Consider the following 25,405-nt stretch of genomic DNA (forward strand, 5'->3'; position numbering starts at 1 on the left):
CACACCGACTCCGAGTGAAGGAGATTCCACACAAAATAAACAAGCTCAAACATGTGGATCACTGCAGGCAATGTCATTTCTCAGATGGTGTGAGCTAGACAAAGTAATTTGGAAAGTGCTCACGTTTTTAATAGGAAACATCTCGTTAATAAAATAGACTTGTACCATAAACTGAATTCTGTGTCCCCTTTGCTTGAGTAGACAAGTGTTTTTAATATATAAACCGGTCAAAGTATCCAAAGTACAGACAACTATAATGGTGGAGAGAAGTTGGGTTACAGAGATGCCAAATAGGGGACATCTAATCCTAAGTGAATATGCACCAAGAAAGGTGACCTCTGCGTCTTGAGGCTAAAGCAAGGCTAGTAGCATGAAGTTTTGAGGAACTATCCAAGAGTAGATTGACGGACAGAAGGAAGTAACATTTTAACTTTATAGCTTTGCTAACAAATGTTTGCAAGCGTCGATCAATTGATTTCATAAATAAAAATGCTCATGGGATGTGGATGTCACTATCTAGGTTAGCATTTATTACACATTAAACACATTGGTGTGAGAATGAACCTTCACATTAGGTCAGATCAGCAACACGGCAGATTTCCTCTGAAGAGGATTTGTGAACCAGATGAGTGTTTACAATTGATAAATTATATGATCACCATTAGACTAGCTTTTCATTTCAGATTTTTATTGAATTCAAATTTCACCATTTGCCTTTGTGGAATTCAAACTCATGTTCCCAGAGCATAAACCAGGGATTCTGGACTGCTAAGCATTACTACCACAACCCCCACCCTATCCCTGCTTTGCTGCAGGGAGATCAATTTAAGTTTCTTCAGCTTCCAAAGAGGCACCAAATGCAGTGGAGGAAACTCAAACTTAAATGATGCCTGTAGAGTTTGGTAGTTCTCAGTAAGGTCAGTCTTATTTGACCTATAAATGGAGTTAAAAAACAGACTCTACGATGTTTTATGGATATCTTAAAGGTGCACTTTCAGGCACCTTTACAATGTATGTAGATGATTGTTTGTAACTTTGAAGCAGTGAATTCAATCTCATGAATAGTTTTAACCAGAATTCAAAATTGTAAGTCAGGGTGAGGATTTTAAGTACTTTGGACTGGTAATCAGGCAGAACAAACTGAGTGATGTTTTGCATCAGTAATCTTACTGCAAAAATGACTGCTAATAGTCGAAACAGGGCTTCACAAAGATGCAGCAGCATCCAAAACTGAAATGGAGGAAATGGGATATCTGATCGGGCAGTTGTATTGGGCAGACGTCAAACAAGACAAGATTCGAATTTTTAAGCATCAGCATTAAGTATAAATATGAAAACTCCCAAGGTGTAAGATATCATTTATGAAAACAAAATTGAAAAAAAAGTTAAACATGGAGCATTGTGCTTTGAAATTGCTGTCACTGGGAGATGCCAGGAACATTAAATGTTTTTAGTAATGCTTCTTGTACAAATCTAGGAAAAGTGATTCCTGATGAAGAGCTTATGCCCAAAACATCAACCATCCTGCTCCTTGGCTGCTGCCTAACCTGCTTGCTTTTCTAGCACTAACTTCTTGTACAAATATGTTGGGTTCTTGAGTACAGAGTGGTTTACAACTACTTCTTGTGGGAAAAAAAAGAGGGGTAAATAATGACTTTTAGCCTGGGAAGCTAAAAAGAGTAGTAAAAATACCTCCGTGAAAGTTTTCACTTGAGGGACTTTTTCTGAAAATAGTGGAAACGGTTCGTTTTTATTAGAACGAGTGTTGCATTGATAGTCATGATGGGATAATATACACTCAATGGAGGTATGTGAATGACAAAGATGGGACAGATATTGCAATTTTAAAATAGATGGAGGAGAATGGAAAGATCTTCAAATAGAAGAGTGAACAGCAGCAGTCAACTCTGTTAAACCAAGAAATCAGCAAGTTTTAAAACTGTTGGGACATACAAAAATGAGTCACATGGAACTTTAATGTACAAAAGAAGATGGGAATATAAACTAGCAATTTAAAAAATAATCACAGCTCTAGCTCTTTTTGTCTAAAGAAAAAAATCTGTGATGTAGTGGAATGAGGGAACAGGTGCTGGATATATTAAGTTAATTAGGGTTGAATTGGATATAGGAATATGGGGAGTGAGTACTCAGTAGTATGTTAAGAGAAAGGAAATCTCAATTTGTGGATTTGAATTCTATATAGATGCAGGTATATGCTGGCATGTAACATACAGGGGTGCAGTCATTTAGCAACAGTATTTTTCCCCACTTCCATAATTATTTCTAATGCACTGACCTGTTCACCTCTAAGTTCTACTCCATAGTTTGTACACCATTTTAGAAGTACATATATTCACAAACTTTGGACACCACAATAACATTTAGAACAAATGTGAAGTGAAAACTCTCTGCTTTACACACAATACAAAAAAAATTGACAAATAATACATCATGAACACTGATCACAAGTTTGACTAATTGCAGAGTTCCTGTAATGTGAACAGAAATTTGCAAGTGACCATAGCATTACATTTAACTTAATATAGTACTCTATATTAAATATTTCTTATTTTAATTGCTTTCCCATCAATGTGTGAATAAATCGCACCTAACAATTCAGTAGATGGTTTGAAGCCGAAAATTTCAAGGCAAGTAATCCTGAACCAAGGACAGCAGAAAGCTGGATACAATTTTACTTTAAGCAAGATACTTTAGCTATTTTCAATCTACATCAAATGATGCTTCAGCTAAAACCAAAAGATTGTTTCTGTTTGTTGGGCTTCAGTTCTGGAAAGAGGAGGAGGTTCTGTTCCCTATTCCAATTCTCGTGAGGTGGGGTATAACTAAGTGAAGAACATGGTTATACAAATAATTAGTGAAAGGGACATTAAAAAAAATTCAAAATAGATTTCAAAATTTCCTTTGGGAAATTGTCTAGCTTCCACTTAATATCGATATATAGTGGCATAGTAAAAACAGTACGCACATGCCAATACATTTTGCAGTGAAACATTCTGAAGCATTCTTGAATAGACCACAAAGTTACTAACAGCAGCTTTTGTCATAAAAGACAGTTACATGAATAAGTGATGAAATCCAAGATAACTAATTGAGACATTATATAAGCTGCCTCTGCCACTCTCCTACTTCTAGTCCACTTAGCTAAAAGTTCTTTAATGATCCTCTTTGCCCTGAACTTGTACCTTTCTTACCCTCTTTTCTTGACTAGTTCCCCTCACTCTGAACTCAATCAGTTCCTGAGATTCACCTCCAGTTCCTTTATATTCTATTCTGACTAAATTGATTGCCTAAATTCTCCTCCTGACCATCATACTCAACAACACTAAACATTTCTGTATCTTTAAAAGATAAAACCTTTAAACTGCTGCCCTATTTAATTCAACATCCCATCTTGTGATGAAAGATGAGAGTTGTTTATATAGGTGCTTAAAATTGCATTTTTGAATTAACATCGGTTTTCTTGGATTTCTGAAGAGTGTTTTGATGATCTTAAGTATTTCTGTAGGCGGGGCGATTTTCTTAAAAACAACCAGAAAGAGAAGTAGCCTCCAGAACAAATGGACTTCAATTTGTATTAGAAGTAAACAATTGTGCATTCAGTTAGAAACTTCTGCATTTGATTTTTAAAGCTTAGGGGAAACGCTAATAGCTTGGACAAATGAGAGGTCAAGTGTGATGCAGTCCTGCAGAAGATTTAGATGAAAAATGGATGTGGAATACAGTGCTCATGAGAGAGAAGATACTAAAAAGAAACTATCACAACATAAGGGGTTTAGTAATAATGTCAGATCAGCTCTGCCACAATATTGGAAAAACGGTTCTGATCAAAGCAGTCAATGAATTGCAACAGGATTGTGATAAAGGTAAAACCTTCTCACGACTGCAGCCTTTCACAGTTGGTCACACATTCTGTTTCAACACTTGTGCTGTAGTCCAACTAGATGTGACTGCCCCTCAAGGACCAATTGCTGGTTCTTGTTGTATTTCTCGCCTGCATAGTATCCTTGCCAAGATCACCTGAAGGCACAGCAATCATTTTCTTTTATTCTGACACCCAATCTACCTCACCAACATTCCTCTCGCCCCGTTACTGCTAAATTATCAGACTACTTATCCAAAATCTGAGCAGAAATTTTCTCCAATTAATCACTGGAAAACAATGTTTTCAAAACAATTTAGATTGGGTCTATAACTGCTTATTCCACCCCTCTCTGGAACAACTTCGACTTTCACAATCTTGGTGTCAAATTTGATCCCAAGATGAACATTCAATGTCATATGCTAACCATCTAAATTTTTCTAACCTCCCACCTCTACAGCATCCTGAACATCAGCTATCTAAGTTCAACTGCTGTTGAAATCTTTATTAATAAACTTGACACTGTCTGGTCTGTTCATGACTCAAGACCATGCAATACTTTCTCTTCAGATTCTGCCACTGTTGAGCTTTTCCAGCAATTTCTGGTTTTGTTTCTGATTTACAGCACCTGTAGTTCTTTTAGTTTTTAAGTTTTCTTTCAATCTGCTCCCCATCCATTTTTCAATTAAAGACTCCAGTCAGTGGTCAATTGTCACAATTTAGGAGACTAAACTTAACTGCCAGTATCTGACAGCACCTGCAGTGAAGACCTTGTCGACCTATTCAACAGCAACAAACTCACCCCAACATAAATCTTATTCCCAAAATAAGTGTAATTAAATGAAACAAGCTTGCTGTGTTGAACACTGCTAAAGCATTGTAACACTAAAATCATTAAATGAATCATTTAACATACTTCAAAATTTGAACACACCAATCACAGCTCTTCATTCCTTCTACATGTATTACAGTTGCCAAAATTAGTAGATACGGAAAAACCTTCCCCTCAAAGTCAATAACCAGGAGCACAGTTTAAAGATATATAGCAAAAGGTTTAGAGGGGATTTGAAGGAAAGAGTAATTTCACTGATGGTAGCGAGCACCTGGAACCTGCCTAAAGAAGTGAGAGAGGAAGAAACCCTCAAGACATACTAGAACTATTTAGGTAGTCATTGCAGTTTAAGTGCTAATAAGCTAAATGCAATTGGAATAGCTAGATGCTCGATAATTGACTAGGTTACTGAAAGACCACTTTCCATCCTGTGAGAAAGTAACGTTGTCAGTTCTGATGAAAAGTTCTGACCTGAAACGTCGACTCCCTTCCTCCTCTGATGCTGCTTGACCTGCTGTGCTTTTTTCACCTCCACTCTTTATCCACTCTGGATTAACAGTTCAATAATTATACCATTAGGCCATCACCTCCCCAATACTAAAAGGCTTCCAAGGATTACTGGCAAAAAACTATTGCTCAATGAACATCTTTTAAACTACCAGCAAATGCTCTAGCTCTAGCTCCCTGCTCGGCCTAGACCAGCTATATTATTGCCTCCATCCTTCTCTCTACCCTTCTCTCCCACCACTCGACATATTCAAAACCAACTTCTCAATCTTCTGCTCAGGTTTACTCAAGTCACAAGAAGTCCAAGTGTGACTAATGTAAATAAAAGGCATTTCCTATGCACATGCCCTTCCACTTTAGGGTAATGATGGAACCAAAATTGGGAAAATGGTGAGAATGAAAAGGGAGCAAAAGCTCACTGCTTAATGTCTCTCTATCGCTGTGTGCAATAGGATACATTGTTAGTATGCAAGTGACTAGCTTTTCCTTCTCTTCTACCCTTATTTTCTGAACTATTTAATGCCAGGATTTTTTTTGAAACCCTTCACGTTTCCAGGAATCCACACCCCACAGACTAATCCAAAAGTAAACAAAAATTACTTCTCTCAAACATTAACACACATCACTATAGAAATACAAATCCAATCTAAAGCTATACATGGCTTTATCCATGTTAGAACCAAAAATTCCCCAACAGTAACAATAACAAATTAAGAACCTTCAATAAATCTTCAAGTTGAACAGGTACAGCACAGCCATCAACCTTCAAAAGATAGTTTTTAAGCTGTTCCTTGAATGATTATTCAATGAAATTTACAAATTACAATGGTAGCTCAGCAGAATGGGTGCACGCTGAGGAAATAACTGATAGAAATGATACAGGTAAATAAGAACATAAAGAAACTGGCAACAATCAGAGTCATCAAGATGTACAGCATGTAAATAGACCCTTCAATCCAACTCATCTACCCCAACCAGATATCCTAAATTAATCCAGTCCCATTTGCCAGCATTTGGCCAATATCTCTCGAAGGTGACTAAGGAGGTAGATGAGGGGAAAGCGGTAGATGTGGTATATATGGATTTTAGTAAGGCGTTTGATAAGGTCCCCCATGGTAGGCTACTGCAGAAAATACAGAGATATGGCATTGAAGGTGAGTTGGAGGTTTGGATTAGGAATTGGCTCTCTGGAAGAAGACAGAGGGTAGTAGTTGATGGCAAAGGTTCATCTTGGAGTGCCGTCACTAGCGGTGTTCCGCAAGGATCTGTTTTGGGACCATTGCTGTTTGTCATTTTTATAAATGACCTGGAGGAAGGGTTAGAAGGTTGGGTGAGCAAGTTTGCGGATGATACGAAAGTCGGAGGAGTTGTAGACAGTGAGGAAGGATATGGCAGGTTACAGCGGGATATAGAGAAGCTGCAGAGCTGGGCAGAAAGGTGGCAAATGGAGTTCAATGTAGCTAAGTGTGAAGTGATTCACTTTGGTAAGAGTAATAAAAAGATGGATTACTGGGCTAATGGTAGACTACTTGGTAGTGTGGAAGAGCAGAGGGATCTTGGTGTCCATGTACACAGATCTCTGAAAGTTGCCACCCAGGTAAATAGTGCAGTGAAGGCGGCATATGGCGTACTGGCTTTTATTGGTAGAGGAATTGAGTTCCGGAGTCCTGAGGTCATGCTGCAGTTGTATAAGACTCTGGTGCGGCCGCATCTGGAATATTGTGTGCAGTTTTGGTCGCCATACTATAGGAAGGATGTGGAGGCACTGAAACGGGTGCAGAGGAAGTTTACCAGGATGTTGCCTGGTATGGTAGGAAAATCCTATGAGGAAAGGCTGAGGCACTTGGGGTTGTTTTCATTGGAGAAAAGAAGGTTTAGGGGTGATTTGATAGAGGTGTACAAGATGATTAGGGGGTTAGATCGGGTTGACAGTGAGAACCTTTTTCCACGTATGGAGTCAGCTATTACAAGGGGGCATAGCTTTAAATTAAGGGGGGGGTAGATATAGGACTGATGTTAGGGGTAGGTTCTTCACTCAGCGAGTTGTAAGTTCATGGAATGCCCTGCCAGTAGCAGTAATGGACTCTCCCTCTTTATGGGTATTTAAGCGGGCATTGGATAGGTATATGCAGGATAGTGGCTTAGTGTAGGTTAGGGGTGCTTTGATCGGCGCAACATCGAGGGCCGAAGGGCCTGTACTGCGCTGTAATGTTCTATGTTCTATGAAACCCTTCCTATTCATGTACCCATCCACATGCACTTGAAATGTTGCATTTGTACCCACCTCCACAACTACTTCTGCAACTCATTCCATGCATACACTACCCTTTGCATAAAAAGTTCCCCTTAGGTTTGTTTCATATCTTTCACCTCTCATCTTAAACCTGCACCCTTTAGTTTTGGACTCCCATACCCTAGGGAAAAAGGGCCTTGGCTATTCACCCCCTCTATACCCCTCCATGATTTTATAAACCTCTAACGTCACCCCGTAACTCGGATGCTCCAGAGAAAACAGTTCCAGCCTGTTCAGCCTCTCCTAACAAAATCAAACCCTCCAACCTCAGCCTTGTAAATCTTTTCTGAACCCTTTCAAGTTTTCCACAACATCTTTCCTAAAGTAGGAAGACCAGAACTGAATGCAGTATTCTAAAAGTGGGTTCACCAATGTCCTGTGCTCCTGCAACTTGACATTCCAATTCCTATACTCAAAGCACCGACCAATAGAGGACAGCATATCAAATGCCTTCTTCTTGCAACTCCAACTTCAAGGAATTATGAACCTGCCCCAAACGTCACTTTGTTTGACAACACTCCTCAGGACCTTTTCATTAAGTGTACAAGTCCTGCCCTGATTTGCCTTCCAAAATGCAGCACCTCACATTTATTTAAAATTAAACACCACCTACCACTCCTCAGTCCATTGGCCCATCTGATCAAAGTCCTGTTGTACATCTAGATAACATTCTTTGCCGTCCACTACATCACCAATGCTGGTGTCATCAGCAAACTGACTAACCACACCTCCTATATTCCTATCCAAATCATTTATATAAAATCACAAAAAGCAATGGACCCAGCACCAATCTACGCTGCATACCCCTGTCACAGGCCTCCAGCCTATAAAGCATCCCTCCACCACCCATTGTCTCCTACCTTCGAGCCAATTTTGTTTCCAAATGGCTATTCTTCCTGGATTCCATGTGATCTAACCTTGCTAACCAGTCTACCTTGCAGAACCTTGTCAAACACCTTGCTGACGTCCATATTTGTTGCTAACATGCATTGGTCTACCTTCATTAATCATCTTGGCCACTTTTCAAAAACAAGTTAGTGAGAAACAATTTCCCATGCATTAAGCCTTGTTGACTATCCCTCATCAGGCCTTGCCTTTCCAAATCCATGCAAATCCTGTTGCTCAAAATCCCCCCCCCAACTTAGTCATCACTAACATCAGACTCAACGGTCTATAGTTCCCTGGCTTTTCCTTACCATTTTTCTTAAATATTGGCACCATAGTAGCCAGCCTCCAATCTTCTGGCATCTCACCCATGGCTATTGATATAAATATCTCAGCAAGGGGCCCAGTATTCACTTCCCTAGCTTCTCACAAAGTTCAGAATAACATCTGATTAGACTTTGTCTAATTGCCCTATCCAGTACCCAGGGTTTTATCCACCTTATTGTTTTATAACATCAAGCACATCCTCCTCTGTAATGTGGAAACTTCTGTGACATCACTATTTATTTCCCCATATTACCAAGCTTCCATGTCCTTCACAACAAAAATTGATGCGAAAAACATGTTTAGTATCTCACTCATCTCCTGCCGTTCCACACAGACAGCCTTGTTGATCTTTCAGGGGCCATATTCTCTCCCTTGTTAGTCTTTTGTCTTTAACGTATTTGTAGAATCTCTAAGTATTCCCTACACCTACCAACTTTACCCTTGACAGTAACAGGGACATTCTGTCTCTGGACTCTACTTCATTTTTAAAAGCCATCCGCCATCCCACTTTTCTAGCCATCTCTTGACCTGCAAATAGCCTCCCCCAATTAATTTTAAAAAGTTCTTGCCAAATACTGTCAAAATTGGCCTTCCTCCAATTTAAAACTTAAACTTTTAGTTTTGGTCTATCCTTTTCCATCACTATTTTAGAACTAATTGAATTACGATCACTGACCCCAAAATCTTTCCTCACTGACCCCTCAGTCAAAGAGTCACAGAGATGTACAGCATGGAAACCGACCCTTCGGTCCAACCCATCCATGCCGGCCAGATATCTCAACCCAATCTAGTCCCACCTGCCAGCACCCGGCCCATACCCCTCCAAACCCTTCCTATTCATATACACATCCAAATGCCTCTTAAATGTTGAAATTGTACCAGCCTCCACCACTTTCTCAGGGTGGTACGTGTATGGAATGAGCTGCCGGAGGAAGAGTTGCCCCGTAGGTCTCTTTTTAATCTCTTTTCCCCCCTCACCCTAAACCTATGCCCTCTACTTCTGGACTCCCCCCACCCCAGGAAAAAGACTTGTCTAATTACCCTATCCATGCCCCTCATAATTTTGTAAACTTCTATAAGATCACCCCTCAGCCTCCAACGCTCCAGGGAAAATAGCCCCAGCCTGGTCAGCCTCTCCCTATAGCTCAAATCCTCAAACCCTGGCAACATCCTTGTAAATCTTTTCTGAACCCTTTCAGGTTTCACAACATCCTTCTGATAGGAAGGAGACAAGATTTGCACATAATATTCCAAAAGTGGCCTAACCATTGTCCTGTACAGCCGCAACATGACCTCCCAACTCCTGTGCTCAATACTCTGATCAATAAAGGAAAGCATACCAAGTGTCTTCTTCACTATCCTACCTACCTGTGACTCCACTTTCAAAGAGCTATGAACCTGCACTCCAAGGTCTCTTTGTTCAGCAACATTCCCTAGGACCTTACCATTAAGTGTATAAGTCCTGCTAAGATTTGCTTTTCCAAAATGCAGCACCTCGCATTTATCTGAATTAAAGTCCATCTGCCACTTCCCAGCCCATTAGCCCATCTCATCAAGATCCCGTTGTAATCGGAGTTAACCCTCTTCACTGTCCACTACATCTCCAATTTTGGTGTCATCTACAAACTTACTAACTGTACCTCTTATGCTCACATCCAAATGATTTATGAAAATGACAAAAAAAGGAGGACCTAGCACCGATCCTTGTGGCACTCCACTGGTCACAGGCCTCCAGTCTGAAAAGCAACCCTCCACCACCACCTTTGAGCCAGTTCTGTATCCAAATGGCTAGTTCCCCCTTTATCCCGTGAGATCTAACCTTGCTAATCAGTCTCCCATGGGGAACCTTGTTGAAAGCCTTACTGAAGCCCATATAGATCACATCTACCACTCTGCCCTCATCAATCCTCTTTGTTACTTCTTAAAAAAACTCAATCAAGTTTGACAGACATGATTTCACAGGCACAAAGCTATGCTGACTATCCCTAATCAGTCCCTACCTTTCCAAATACACGTACATCCTGTCCCTCAGGATTTCCTGCAATAACTTGCCCACCACTGACGTCAGGCTCACTGGTCTATAGTTCCCTGGCTTGTCCTTACGTCCTTTAAGAGTGGCACCACATGTAGCCAACCTCCAGTCTTCCAGCACCTCAACTGTGACTATCAATGATACAAATATCTCAGCAAGGGGACCAGCAATCACTTCCCTAGCTTCGCACAGAGTTCAAAGTTTGGGAGAAGTTTTGTAGCTCGGGTGCTTGTTGTTGTGGTTCTGTTCGCCGAGCTGGGAATTTGTGTTGCAAACGTTTCGGCCTGGACCCAATATACCGACCACTGCAGCGGACAGCTGGAACTGACAATTGGAAGTGGCAGAGTCAAGCCACTATAAATGCCGGAGGAACATCACAGAAGCGCTTCACAGGAGGCTCCCAAGCACGGAGGATGTCACCTAGACAGGGGACGAAACATTTGCAACACAAATTTCCAGCTCGGCAAACAGAACCACAACAATTCCCACAGAGTTCTAGGGTACACCTGATCAGGTCCTGGGGAGTCTTCCACCTTTATCCAGTTTAAACATCCAGCACTTCCTCCTCTGTAACATGGACATCTTGCAAGATGTCACCATCTATTTCCCTACATTTGATATCTTCCATATCCTTTTCCACAGTAAATACTAATACAAAATACTTGTTTAGTATCTTCCCAATTTTCTGCAGCTCCACACAAAGGCCGCCTTGCTGATCTGTGAGGGGCCCTATTCTCTCCCTAGTTGTCCTTAGCATATTTGTAAAAACCCTTTGGATTCTCCTTAATTCTATTTGCCAAAACTATATCATGTTCCCTTTTTGCGCTCCTGATTTCCCTCTTAAGAGTATAAAGGAAGTAGGAGTATACTTAAGGATTCACTTTATCTATCCTTACATATTACTTGCTTCTTTTTCTTAACCAAACCCTCAATTTCCTTAGTCATCCAGCATTCCCTATAACTAGCAGCCTTTCCTTTCACCCTAACAGGAATATACTTTCTCTGGATTCTTGTTCTCACATTTCTGAAGGCTTCCCATTTTACCCTTTACCTGCAAACATCTGTCCCCAATCAGGTTTTGAAAGTTCTTGCCTAATACTGTCAAAATTAGCCCTTCTCCAATTTAGAACTTCAACTTTTAGATCTGGTCTATCCTTTTACATCACTATTTTAAAATCTCAGAATTATGGCCACTGGCCCCAAAGTGCTCTCCCAAGAGTAGGTCAAGTTTTGCACCTTCTTTAGTAGGTACATCCACATACTGAATCAGAAGATTGTCTTGTACACACAAATTCCTCTCCATCTAAGCCTTTAACACTATGGCAGTCTTAGTCTATGTTGGGGAAGTTAAAATCCCCTACCATAACCACCGTATTATTCTTACGGATAGCCAAGATCTCCTTACAAATGTGTTTCTCAATTTCCCTCGGACTAATACAATCCCAATAAGGTTATCATCCCTTTCTTATTTCTCAGTTTCAACCAAATAGCTTCCCTGGACGTATTTCCAGGAAAATCCTCCCTCAGCACAGCTGTAATGCTATCCCTTATCAAAAACATCACTCCCTCTCCTCTCTTGTCTCCCTTTCTATCCTGGAATATTAAGCTGCTCGTCCTGCCCACCCCTGAGCCATGTTTCTGTAATTGCTATGATATTCCAGTCCCACATTTCTAACCATGCCCTGAGTTCAGCTGCCTTACCTATTAAACCCCTTGCATTGAAGTAAATGCAGTTTAATTTATTAGTCCCTGCCTGCCCTGTTTGACTCACTTCTGTTCTCAACTGTACCCATCTCATTTTGATCTCTTTCTTCACTATCTCCCTGGGTCCCAATGCCTACCCTACAAGTTTAAATCCTCCCGAGCAGCTCTAGCAAATCTCCCTGCCAGTATATTAGCCCCCTTTCAATTTAGGTGCAAACCGTCCTTCTTGTACAGATCACTTCTACCCCAAGACAGATTCCAATAGTCCAAAAATGTGAATCCTTCTCCAATACACCAGCTCCTCAGCCATCTGCTCTATCCTCCTATTCCTGCCCTCACTAGCCCATAGCACTGACAGTAATCCAGATATTACTACTCTCACGGACCTCCTTTTAAAATTCCTGCCTAACTCTCTAATCTCCCTTTTCTATTCTTCCTATATTATTTATATTCTGAAACATTAAGCTGCCAGTCCTGTCGATCTTGGGCCGTGTTAAGTTGATGAAATTGGGCGTACCTACAAGTGAAACTTACCGTGCGATAGGATATGCACTGTGGAGCTCTGGAGACCAATTCCGTACAAATCTTGGAAATGATGCAGCTGGTGAGGCCTCTAGAAGAGGGGTGCCTGGTATTTAAGAAGTGACTGGAAGAGACAGGGAACAGTGATGGGGAATATTTTGGAGTGTATGGAGTTTAAAGCACATTCACTTTGAGGAATAGAACTCAAAGCTACAGTTTAGTGTAAAGTGGGGAGACAGTGACATAGTAATATCATCACTGGATTAGTTAGCAATCCAGAAGTCAGACTAATGCTCTGACACGTGCTCAAATCCCACTGAGCAATTTAAATTCAATTAACATCATGTCAGTGAGTGACCATTAAAGGTGGTCATTGTCATAAAACCCCATCTGGTTCACTAATGCCTTTTGGGGAAAGGGAATCAGTCATCCTTACCTGGTCTACAATCAGAAAGTCAACTACTTCCACTGGTCTAACAATGCACACTTCTACCCTTTAGTCTGTCTACGGAAACCTTTATCCACATTATGTCATCTCCAAACTTTATTACTTCAGTATTCAGCCAGTCTACCATTGTACAGTAAATTTCACCTCATCCATCTATATCCTATTCTGTCTGCAACTGGTGTCACCCCATTTCATTCCAATTGCGAAAGATTCTTAATTTTCAATCCTCATTCTAAATTTTCAACCCTCCAAGGCCGTTACCCTTCCAATGTCTGGCCTCATTAAAGTCTGCAACTCCATTCACTCTTAATTGTCCATTTTCTCAATTCTGGCTTCCAGTTCCAACAGTTCCCAACCAATCCGAACCATACCTTCCGTTACTTCTGCTCTATGTTTAAATGCTTTTCCTAAATTACTCCACTTCCCTTTCCTCCTTTTGCGACCCTCCTTGAAACTCAACTGACCAATCTTCAGCTCAGCGACAAATGTCTCTTTTATCTGTCATATCTTTGTAAAGTCTTAGGAGCAGTAGAACAGAAGGATTTATACAGGGGGACCCCTCACTCACAAATGAAATCCCATAGAAATTTTAAGAATCCGAAATAAGAATCTTCTGTATGGTGTTTTGACTTGCCACAAATCAAGTTAAAAAGAGTACTCAGGAATGGAGTTCATAACCTAGAGTGTCTGTACATAGACAAAAAGTCTTACAAATCTAATGTTATCTTTACTGCACCTTTGTTTTACAACAAGTTTACATATTGACCAGATTTCAAATTCTCAGCTACTGCTTTCTCATGTCCATCCAGAGAGCAAGCACATAACTTGGGTTTACCTTTTTGCAGTTTTAAAAGTGTGCTGCACTGTTTAAGGTACCATTTTTCAGGTGAGACTTTAAACCAAACTTTGTCTTGTAGAGAAAATGGTTTTCTGGTGTCACCAGATCATAGAATCTCTACAGTGTGGAAGCAAGCCAGTTTGGCCCATCAAGTTCAAACCAGCTCTCCAAAGAGCATCCCACCCAGACCCAAACCATTACCATATATCTGTAACCCTGCGTTTCCCATGGCTAACCTACCTAGCCTGGATATCCACATCCATGGACACTATGGGCAAATTCAACATGGCCAATCCAGCTAACCTGCACATCTTTGGACTGTTGCAGGAAACCGGAACACCCGGAAGAAACCCAAGCAGACAAGTGGAGGGTGTATAAACTCCATACAGACAGGTTCCAGAGGGTGGAAGTGAACCTGGGACCTGGTGCTGAGAGGCATCAGTACTAACCACTAAGCTGCCATCCTGCTGACACGAGGTTAATTTTGTGCAATGCACTTTTTATATTCTTAGAATGTCCCAAAATGAAATTCACAGGCTGCACACCACTGCTACTTCACAAGCAAAAGTACCTTGACAAAGATTTATACCCCCCCCCCAAAAAATTAACATTCATTTGGTCATTTATTCATAAACAATTAGTTAAACCGATTGTCCTAACACCTACATCAGACTTCTAAAATATCAAAGTTGATTAAGCAGAAGATGCATGTGGATTACATAACCTGCAACTAGATTTATTTTAAAAAGTATGTATAATCAATGGAAAAACTGTCAAGAAACAGCTTATTGGATTGAGTCTGGCCCCACAATCATCTACCGGAGGCAAGAATGCTGTCAATTATGTTGAAGCAGGAAAATACACCGGGCCAAAAATATTTCCATAAACTAGTCACTTGTCCTAATTGGGAACACTTTGGATTTAAATCAATAGTACACAACATGCCCAGTTATTGATGTTAACCATTAACAAAAATTGATTGTTAACACCATTTGAAAGTACAGTAGGCAAATGGATCTTTTTGAAGGTAGTGTGCTACTAAGATACACACGCCTAAAAGGACAAGGTTCAATCACCCTATATTTTAATAAATTAGTAAGCATTCAGCCTGCTGTGACATCCTCAGGATACTGAGAAACAAAAAAAAAACTTATATCCTACCCTTAATTGCTATCTGGTACTCCTGTAATAAAATGCAAGTAACATACTGACTATATTACTGTACGAGTAGACCAGAACTCTGGACTAAAACTCCAGTCAAGAGTTCAAATGCCAAAACAGTAGTTAGAGAATTCAGTGATATAAATAAATCAGGAATTTTTAAAAAGCTCACAGCAACACCAAGTGTGAAACCTGAGGTTTTCTTATAGAGCAAGAAAGTTGGATTGATCAATGTTGGAAATCTGCTGTCCTGGTGCCTAGCCTAACCTACACGCTTCCAAACCCACAGCAATATGGTTAACTCAGTTGCTATAACAGAAAGAAGCTCACTATCTCTCATACAAATGCTACCCTGTGGCATCCACGTGAATGAATTAAAATAGAACACAACGTCTACCCTCTTTCCTCTTCAGCATCAAGGAAGAGACTTTGAGACCAACGCGGATGTGATGCCCCCCGACAATCAGACAACATGACAAACATTTATTTTTCAAAAAAAGCAACGGTGCGGATCTATGCTGCAAAAGGACTATAAGACACTACACAATTACGATTGTGACTGACAACGAAAGTAACAACAAAATAAGGGTTAGGATGGACAACCGAGACAAAACTAAGTCCTGGCGATGACACTGCACTTTCAGACACCGACAACAACAACGAGCCTGACTCTATGACCAGCGATGAGTCAGGTCAAGAGGGGAATATAAAATAAATAATTATTCATTCCGATCTAAATGAGCATGCAAAGACGCTTTTGATTAATGAAAACAAACCAAACGCGAGGCTTTTTTTTCCCCCCCTTGTAGTATTTTACCTTTGGTCTGTTGTGATCAAGCAGGTGGTGGTGGTGGGGGGTGAGTGTAGATGGTGAGAGGGGCTGGCCTGAATCAGCAGCGGGGATCCAGAGGGCTGGGCCGCGGGATGACGGCGGGCTCGTTTGTTTTTCCTCCCTCCCCCCCCTCCTCACTCTGTCGCTAAGGGCGGGAACAGAGTGAAGAACAGGCCGGAGCCTGCGGCCTAGGCCCCGCGCCGTTCCTTCCCCACCCCGCGCACAAACAGGAAAACACGCACCGCTGTTGCTTCCGAAAGGCCGGACGACGAATCGGAAGAGATGAAAGAAATGACAGCTACCGCCCCGGATTCAAGGAGTTAATGGTCGGGAGGGCTTTTCTTTCTTCCCTTCTCCCTCCCACCCTTTCTCGCGTGCGCTTCGCCCAACGCCTCTTGTTTACATTTAAACGGCCAGCGAGCGCAAGCGCGCACGGACGGGCGCGCCCACGCCTCCAGCCGCGAGCCCGCGCGCGCAGGCGCAGCCGCGACTGCCCACTCACCCTCTCGCGGTGCGCAATGAAAGCGCGTGACACCGGCCCTCTGACGACAGTCGCATTGACGCATTCCCCTGACCCCGCCCACTCAACCGCCTCGAGTCGGTTTGAAATTCCCGCCCAAACCACTGCTGTCGTCCTTCGGTAAAGAAAACGGCGAGTTGGAGGTTATTCAGGCGTGTTGCATAAAACTTGTGTGGAACCTTAGAATCGTCTAGTGCGTGAGTAGGCCCGTGTAGTCTGTTTGCCCAAAACATCCATACCATACAGGCAGTCCCCGGGCTCTGAAGCGTTTCCCTTGTGGAGTTCCTGACCCTCACCATCAAACCAGCGGATAAAGGGGGTGTAGTGGTAGTCTGGCACACTGACCTCTACAAAGCTGAAGCCAAACGCCAACTTGAACACACCTCCTTCTACTGCCACCTCGACCATGACTCCACCCCCCATCACCAAACCATCATCTCCCAGACCATACAGAACCTTATCACCTCAGGAGATCTCCCACCCACAGCTTCCAACCTCATAGTCCGGGAACCCTGCACTGCCCGGTTCTACCTCCTTCCCAAGATCCACAAGCCTGACCACCCTGGCCGACCCATTGTCTCAGCATGCTCCTGCCCCACTGAACTCATCTCTACATATCTCGACACTGTCCTATCCCCCCTAGTCCAGGAACTCTCCACATGCATTTGAGACACCACCGGTGCCCTCCACCTCCTCCAAGACTTCCGTTTCCAAAGCCCCCAGCAGCTCATCTTCACCATGGATATCCAATCCCTCTACACCACCATCCGCCATGACCAGGGCCTCCAAGCCCTCCGTTTGTTCCTCTCCCGAAATCCCCAACAGTACCCTTCCACCGACACTCTCATTTGTTCGGCCGAACTGGTCCTCACCCTTAACAATTTCTCCTTCGAATCCTCCCACTTCCTTCAGACCAAAGGGGTAGCCATGGGCACACGTATGGGCCCCAGCTATGCCTGTCTCTTTGTTGGCTACGTAGAACAGTTGATCTTCCGTAATTACACCGGCACCACTCCCCACCTCTTCCTCCGCTACATTGATGACTGCCTTGGCGCCACCCCGTGCTCCCGCGAGGAGGTTGAGCAATTCATCAACTTCACCAACACATTCCACCCTGACCTTAAATTTACCTGGACCATCTCTGACACCTCCCTCCACTTTTTGGACCTCTCCATCTCCATTAGTGATGACCGACTTGACACCGACATTTTTTTACAAACCCACCGACTCCCATAGCTACCTGGATTACACCTCTTCCCACCCTACCTCTTGCAAAAATGCCATCCCGTATTCCCAGTTCCTCCGCCTCTGCCGTATCTGCTCCCAGGAGGACCAAGTTCCATCACAGAACACACCAGATGGCTTCCTTCTTCAGAGACCGCAATTTCCCTTCCCACGTGGTTAAAGATGCCCTCCAATGCATCTCACCACATCCCGCACCTCCACCCTCAGACCCCACCCCTCCAACCGTAACAAGGACAGAACGCCCCCCGGTGCTCACCCTCCACCCTACCAATATTCGCATAAACCAAATCATCCGCTGACATTTCCGCCACCTCCAAACAGACCCCACCACCAGGGATTTATTTCCCTTCCCACCCCTTTCCGCCTTCGCGAAGACCGTTCCCTCCGTGACTACCTGGTCAGGTCTGTGCCCCCCTACAACCCACCCTCACATCCTGGCACCTTCCCCTGCCACCGCAGGAATTGCAAAACCTACGCCCACACCTCCTCCCTCACCTCCATCCAAGGTCCTAAAGGAGCCTTCCACATCCATCAAAGTTTTACCTGCACATCCACCAATATCATTTATTGTATCCGTTGCTCCCGATGCGGTCTCCTCTACACTGGGGAGACTGGATGGCTCCTAGCAGAGCGCTTTAGGGAACATCTCTGGGACACCCGCACCAATCAACCACACCGCCCTGTGGCCCAACATTTCAACTCCCCCTCCCACTCAGCCGAGGACATGGAGGTCCTGGGCCTCCTTCACCGCTGCTCCCTCACCACCAGATGCCTGGAGGAAGAATGCCTCATCTTCCACCTCGAAATACTTCAACCCCAGGGCATCAATGTGGACTTCAACAGTTTCCTCATTTCCCCTTCCCCCACCTCACCCTAGTTCCAAACTTCCAGCTCAGCACTGTCCCCATGATTTGTGCTACCTGCCTATCTTCTTTTCCACCTATCCACTCCACCCCCCTGACCTATCATCTTCATCCCCTCCCCCACTCATCTATTGTACTCTGTTATTTTCTCCCAACCCCCACCCTCCTCTTATTTATCTCTCCATCCTTCAGGCTCTCTGCCTGTATTCCTGATGAAGGGCTTTTCCCCGAAACGCCGATTTTACTGCTCCTCGGATGCGGCCTGAACTGTTATGCTTTTCCAGCACCATTCTAATCGAGTTCCTTGGCAAGTCGATTTTGTCAGGGATTGTTCCTATGTCTGTTTATTACACAAAACAATGCTGGGTATCTGAAACAAAAAGCAGAAAGAGCTGGAGAAACTGCCCCCTACCCAGATTTGGCAGCATCATGGAAAGAAAGCATAGAGTCATAGAGATGTATAGCATGCAAACAGACCCTTCAGTCCAACCCGTCCATGCCGACTAGATATCCCAACCCAATCTAGTCCTACCTGCCAGCACCCGGCTCATATCCCTCCAAACCCTTCCTATTCATAAACCCATCCAAATGCCTTTCAAATGTTGAAATTGTACCCGCCTCCACCACTTCCTCTGGCAGCTCATTACATACACGTACCAGCATCTGAGTGAAAATGTTGCCCCATAGTTCTCTTTTATATCTTTCCCCTCTCACCCTAAGCCTAAGCCTTTGAAGAAGTAACAAGTAGGATTGATGAGGGCAGAGCAGTAGACATGATCTATATGGACTTCAGTAAGGCTTTCAACAAGGTTCCTCATGGGACACTGATTAGCAAGGTTAAATCTCATGGAATACAGGAAGAACTAGCCATTTGGATACAGAACTGGCTCAAAGGTAGAAGACAGAGGGTGGTGGTGGAGGGTTGGTTTTCAGACTGGAGGCCTGTAACCAGTGGAGTGCCACAAGGATTGGTCCTGGGTCTACTGCTTTTCATCATTTATGTAAATGATTTGGATGTGAGTATAAGAGGTATAGTTAGTAAGTTTGCAGACGACACCAAAATTAGAGGTGTAGTGGACAGCGCAGTGGGTTACCTCAGAATACAACAGGATCTGGACCAGATGGGCCAATAGGCTGAGGGGTGGCAGATGGAGTTTAATTCAGATAAATGTGAGGTGCTGCATTTTGGGAAAGCCAATCTTAGCAGGACTTCTACACTTAATGGTAAGGTCCTAGGGAGTGTTGCTGAACAAAGAGACCTTGGAATGCAGGTTCATAGCTCCTTGAAAGTGGAGTCGCAGGTAGGATAATGAAGGAGGCGTTTGGTATGCTTTCCTTTATTGGTCAGAGTATTGAGTACAGGAGTTGGGAGGTCATGTTGTGGTTGTACAGGACATTGGTTAGTCCACTGTTGGAATATTACGTGCAATTCTGGTCTCCTTCCTATGGGAAAGATGTTGTCAAGCTTGAAAGGGTTCAGAAAAGATTTCCAAGGATGTTGCCAGGGTTTGAGGATTTGACCTATAGGGAGAGGCTGACAGGCTGGGGCTGTTTTCCCTGGAGCTTTGGAGGCTGAGGGGTGACCTTATCGAGGTTTACAAAATTATGAGGGGCATGGATAGGGTAAATAGGCAAAGTCTTTTCCCTGGGGTCCGGGAGTCCAGAACTAGAGGGCATAGGCTTAGGGTGAGAGGAGAAAGATATAAAAGAGACCTGAGGGGCAACGTTTTTACACAGAGGGTGGTACATGTATGGAATGAGCTGCCAGAGGAAGTGGTGGAGGCTGGTACAATTGCAATATTTAAGAGGCATTTGAATGGGTATATGAACAGGAAGGGTTTGGAGGGATATGGGCCGGTTGCTGGCAGGTGGGACGAGATTGGGTTGGGATCTAGTCGGCATGGAAGGGTTGGACCGAGGGGTCTATTTCCATGCTGTACATCTTTATAACTCTAAATGGATTGAAGAGAGCCAGGAAGACAATAGACAGTAGGTGCAGGAGTTGGCCATTCTGCCCTTCGAGCCTGCACCACCATTCAATATGATCATGGCTGATCATCCTTAATCAGTATCCTGTTCCTGCCTTATCTCCATAACCCTTGATTCCACTATCCTTGAGAGCTCTATCCAACTCTTTCTTAAAATGAATCCAGAGACTGGGCCTCCATTGCCCTCTGAGGCAGAGCATTCCACACAGCCACGACTCTGGGTGAAGAAGTTTCTCCTCATGTCTGTCCTAAATGGTCTACCCCATATTTTTAAGCAGTGTCCTCTGGTTCGGCACTCACCCATCAGCGGAAACATGTTTCCTGCCTCCAGAGTGTCCAATCCTTTAATAATCTTATATGTCTCAATCAGATCCCCTTCAGTCTTCTAAACTCAAGGGTATACAAGCGCAGTCGCTCCATTCTTTCAGCGTAAGGTAGTCCTGCCATTCCAGAAATTGATCTCGTGAACCTACGCTGCACTCCCTCAATAGCCAGAATGTCTTTCCTCAAATTTGAAGACCAGAACTGCACACAATACTCCAGGTGTGGTTTCACCAGGGCCCTGTACAGCTGCAGAAGAACCTCTTTGCTTCTATACTCAATCCTTCTTGTTATGAAGGCCAGCGTGCTGTTAACCTTCTTCACTACCTCCTGTACCTGCATGCTTACCTTCATTGACTGGTGTACAAGAACACCCAGATCTCTTTGTACTGTCCCTTTACCTGAATTGATTCCATTTAGGTAGTAATCTGCCTTCCTGTTCTTGCCACCAAAGTCCACATTAAACTGCATCTGCCATGAATCTGACCAATCACCTAACCTGTCCAGGTCACCCTGTAATCTCCTAACATCCTCCTCACATTTCACCCTGCCACCCAGCTTAGTATCATCAGCAAATTTGCTAATGTTATTACTAATACCATCTTCTATATCATTAATATATATTGTAAAAAGCTGCGATCCCAGCACTGTTCCCTGCGGTACCCCACTGGTCACTGCCTGCCATTCCGAAATGGAGCCGTTTATCACTACTTTGTTTCCTGTCAGCCAACCAACTTTCAATCCAAGTTAGTACTTTGCCCCCATTACCATGCACCCTAAGTTTGCTCACCGACCTCCTAGGTGGGACTTTATCAAAAGCTTTCTGAAAGTCCAGGTACACTACACCTACTGGATCTCCCTCGTCCATCTTCAGAGTTACATCCTCAAAAAATTCCAGAAGATTAGTCAAGCATGATTTCCCCTTCATAAATCCATGCTGACTCTGACCTATCCTGTTACTATTATCCAGATGTGTCGTAATTTCATCCTTTATAATAGACTCCAGCATCTTTGCCACCACTGAGGTCAGACTAACTGGTCTAGGATTTCCTGCTTTCTCTCTCCCACCTTTCTTAAAAAGTGGTACAACATTAGCCACCCTCCAATCCACAGGAACTGATCCCGAATCTATCGAACTCTAGAAAATAATCACAAACGCATGCACGATTTCTTGAGCCACCTCCTTTAGTACCCTGGGATGTAGACCATCAGGCCCTGGGGACTTATCAACCTTCAGACCTAACAGTCTCTCCAACACCAATTCCTGGCAAATACAAATTCCCTTAAGTTCAGGTCCTTCAGCCACTATTACCTCAGGGAGATTGCTTGTGTCTTCCCCAGTGAACACAGATCTGAAGTACCAATTCAATTCTTCTGCCATTTCTTTGTTCCCTGTAATATATTCCCCCGTTTCTGTCTTCAAGGGCCCAATTTTAGTCTTAACCATTTTTTTGCCTTTCACATACCTAAAAAAGCTTTTACAATCCTCCTTTATATTTTTGGCCAGTTTACCTTCGTACCTCATTTTTTCTCTGCGTATTTCCTTCTTAGTAATCCTCTGTTGTTCTTTAAAAGCTTCCCAGTCCTCCGTTTTCCCACTTATCTTTGCTATGTTACACTTTTTCTCTTTTAACTTTATACGTTTCTTAACTACCCTCGTCAGCCATGCCTCCTCCTAGGATCTTTCTTCCTTTTTGGAATGAACTGATCCTGCATCTTCTGCATTATACACAGAAATATCTGCCGTTGTTCCTCCACTGTCATCCCTGCTAAGGTATTGCACCATTGTACTTTGGCCAGCTCCTCCCTCATAGCTCCATAGTTCCCTTTATTCAACAGAAATATTGTCACTTCCAATTGTACCCTCTCCCTTTCAAATTGCAGATTGAGGGGGCAGGAAAAAGCCTTGGCAAGAAGGATTAGGGAGAACCCAATGGCATTTTACTCATACGTGGGGAATAAGAGAATGATCAGGGAGAAGGTAGGGTCGATCAGGGGTAGCAGAGGGAAATTGTGCGTGGAGTCTAAGCAGATAGCAGAAGCCCTAAATGAGTTTTTTGCTTCAGTTTTCACCAAGGAAAGGGACCTTATTGTGAATGAAAACTTTGAGGAGCTGGGATACAGTCTTGACCAGATCAAGATTGATGAAGTTGATGTACTGGAAATTTTGGAAAACATTAAGATTGATAAGTCCCCAGGACCAGACCAGATTTATCCTAGGCTCCTCCGGGAAGCAAGAAAGGAGGTTGCTAAGCCGCTGGCGAGGATATTTGCCTCCTCACTCTCCACGGGAGTCGTACTGGAGGATTCGAAGGAGGTGAATGTTGTTCCTCTTTTCAAGAAGATAATAGGGAAATCCCTGTCAATTACAGACCAGTCAGTCTTATGTCTGTGGTCAGCAAAGTTTCGGAAAGAATTCTGAGGGGTAGGATTTCTGACTATTTAGCAAAACATAGTGTGATTAAGGGCAGTTAGCGTGGCTTTGCGAGGAGCAGGTCATGCCTCACAAATCTTATTGAGTTCTTTGAGGAGGTGACAAGACAGGTCGAGCAGTGGATGTGGTGTATATGGACTTCAGCAAGGCATTTGATAAGGTTCCCCATGGTCGGCTCATTCATAAAATCAGGAAGTATGCGATACAAGGAGATTTGGCTATCTGGATTCAGAATTGGCTGGCTGACAGAAGGCTGAGAGTGGTTGTAGATGGAAAGTATTCTGCCTGGAGGTCAGTGTTGAATGGGATCCTGCAGGGCTCTATTATTGGGCCTCTACTCTTGTAGTTTTTATAAATGATTTTGATGAGGAGGTTGAGGGGTGGGTTAGTAAATTTGCAGATGACACAAAGTTTGGAAGTGTTGTTGATAGTATCGAGGGCTACTGCAGGCTGCAGCGTGGCATAGACAGGATGCAGAGCTGGGCTGAGAAATGGCAGATGGTGTTTAACCTGGATAAATGTGAAGTGATGCATTTTGGAAGGTCGAACTCAAATGCTGAATATAGGATTAAAGACAGGATTCTTGGCAGTGTGGAGGAACAGAGGGATCTGGATGTGCAAGTACATAGATCCCTCAAAGTTGCCACCCAAGTGGATAGAGTTGTTAAGAAAGCATTTGGTGTTTTGGCTTTCATTAACAGGGGGATCGAGTTTAAGAGCTGCGAGGTTTTGCTACAGCTCTATAATCCCTGGTGAAACCACACTTGGAATATTGTGTCCAGTTCTGGTCGCCCTACTATAGGAAAGATACAGAGGCTTTGGAGAGGGTTTACCAGGATGCTGCCTGGACTGGAGGGCTTTGAATAAGCTCGGACTTTTCTCTCTGGAGAGAAAGAGGAAGAGAGGAGACCTGATCGAGGTATGCAAGATAATGAGTGGAATAGATAGAGTCAATAGCCAGGGACTTTTCCCCAGGGCAGGATTGCCTGGTATGAGGGGTCATAGTTTGAAGATATTAGGAGGAAGGGATAAAGGAGACGTCAGAGGTAGGTTCTTTACGCAGAGTTGTGAGTACATGGAATGCGTTGCCAGCTGTGGTGATGGAAGCAGAGTCATTAGGGACATGTAAGCGACTGCTGGACATGCACATGGATAGCAGTGAGTTGAGGGATACGTAGGTTAAGTTATTATATTTTACATAAGGATTAAATCTCAACACAACATAGTGGGCCAAAGGACCTGTTCTGTGCTGTACTTTCTATGTTCTATGTTCTAAAAGGAAGTTTCAATGTAAATTGTGCCATGTTGTGAGTGTTTCATATTTAAATATTTTGGTTTATTAAAATCCTGGTTCTGAAAATCCTTTTAAGTAACTGTTTTGCCTTATTTTAATCAGGATCTCAATTCACTGTTTTGTGGGCTGTGTAATAGGGCAGATTTTTGTTTTTACATTGAAATTGTATAACATTATGTCTTTTTTAAAATTATCAAAATTGTAACCTTAAAACAAATTGAGTGCCTTGAGCTCCTGATTTGTTTGAAATTCTACAATGCCTGTTTAAAAAGGGACAGTTGGGTCAGTGGTCATGCTTTAGCCAGATGAGAGAATTATATTAAAATATCTTTGCTGCTGTGTTTTTAATGCAGAATGTTCACAAAAAGAAGAGTGCATTTTGAGTTTGATGTTTTGTTAATATTTTAGAGAATATTAGAACTCTAGGATGAATTGTTTCAGGTCTGTTAATTATTAAGACTTCATTGGCCCCCTTCATA

General features: G+C 43.1%; 1 protein-coding gene across 7 annotated transcripts in view; it reads right to left on the reverse strand.

The window, feature by feature from the left end:
* Positions 1-16,697, reverse strand: part of oser1 (oxidative stress responsive serine-rich 1) — a 50,071-nt gene extending 33,374 nt beyond the window's left edge. For 2 of the 7 annotated variants that reach the window (XM_072556214.1, XM_072556210.1), the window contains exons 1-2: positions 16,247-16,491; positions 12,995-13,106 (exon numbers count right to left, since the gene is read on the reverse strand). The gene's annotated coding sequence lies outside the window, so the exon portion shown is untranslated. The other 5 variants (XM_072556211.1, XM_072556209.1, XM_072556207.1 and 2 more) reach the window with 3 other exon arrangements.
* Positions 16,698-25,405: the final 8,708 nt, after the last annotated feature.

This window comes from Chiloscyllium punctatum, chromosome 37, assembly GCF_047496795.1.
Source record: "Chiloscyllium punctatum isolate Juve2018m chromosome 37, sChiPun1.3, whole genome shotgun sequence".
In the NCBI taxonomy this organism is placed as follows: domain Eukaryota; kingdom Metazoa; phylum Chordata; class Chondrichthyes; order Orectolobiformes; family Hemiscylliidae; genus Chiloscyllium; species Chiloscyllium punctatum.